General features: G+C 64.1%; 1 long non-coding RNA gene across 1 annotated transcript in view; it reads left to right on the top strand.

The window, feature by feature from the left end:
• Positions 1–6: 6 nt before the first annotated feature.
• Positions 7–895, top strand: part of LOC106724471 — a 14,885-nt gene continuing 13,996 nt past the window's right edge. Inside the window, exon 1 of the long non-coding RNA XR_001360275.1 lies at positions 7–136. This is a non-coding gene — a long non-coding RNA (uncharacterized LOC106724471). The remainder of the gene's footprint in view (positions 137–895) is intronic.

Raw genomic sequence — 895 nt, 5'->3', positions numbered from 1 at the left:
AGGGGTTGGGGGGGAGCAAGACGTGCTCCTTCCCCCACGCCGCACGTGCACCCCAAAATGAAAGATTTCTTTTCCGCTGGAGTGTACGGGGAGGCTGCTGCCCGGGGCCGGAGACGCGCGGGCGGAGGGAAGCCAGGTAGAGTTGTGCGCTCGGGAAACTTTGCCCAAGGAGAGGATAGCTAGCAAAGAGAAATCACCCCAAGTTGAGAGCTAAGCCTCCAAGTTACAGCCACGCAGCGGGCGAGGGGAGGCAGAAGGGAGCGCGTGGCGAAGCGGAGTCCAGCCCAAGTTTGGAGGGTGGCAGGTCCGGAAGGGCAGCGCGGGGGCCTCCCGGCGGCCGGGAGAGAAGGGGCCAGGGCGTGGGAGGTGGTGCAGGCCCGAGCCGGAGAGGCGGGAGGGCGCCCCCAAGGCCGAGCCGGGGGTCCGGGGTACTGAGCGCCCCGACAAACGATTGGGTCTGGATGCAACTAGAAGCACGGAGTAGAGGCGCCCAAGGGTCGCGGAAAGAGAGAGAAGCCGAGAAATAAAAACGTGTACAGTCAAACTCGGGGTACGTTTCGGCCCCCGGAGGGGAGCGACGGAGGCGCCGAGGCGTCCACCTCTCCGAGCGGCCACGGGCCAGAGGACAAAGCATGGGCAGTCCTGGGAGTTCCAATCCCTGGGAACGTGCCTCTGGCGCCGCGGGAGGTCCCGGAACCGGGTCCCAAGGATGGACACACCCCCTCCCAATCCGGAGCCACTGCATAAGCACAGAAGAATGAAAAGAAAATGTTTCTTACGGACAGAGCACAACTATTCCTGTGCTGTTACCCGGGGAGAGAAAATAGGGAATGGAGAGAGCGACTGGCTCGCTGGAGCAGCGGGGATGCCATGGTGGTGGGGTGACCGCCCCGGG

This window comes from Myotis brandtii, unplaced genomic scaffold (genome assembly GCF_000412655.1).
Source record: "Myotis brandtii unplaced genomic scaffold, ASM41265v1 scaffold84, whole genome shotgun sequence".
Taxonomy (NCBI): Eukaryota; Metazoa; Chordata; class Mammalia; order Chiroptera; family Vespertilionidae; genus Myotis; species Myotis brandtii.
The sequence above is the reverse complement of the archived record's forward strand: the minus strand, read 5'-3'. Positions and strand labels throughout refer to the sequence as shown.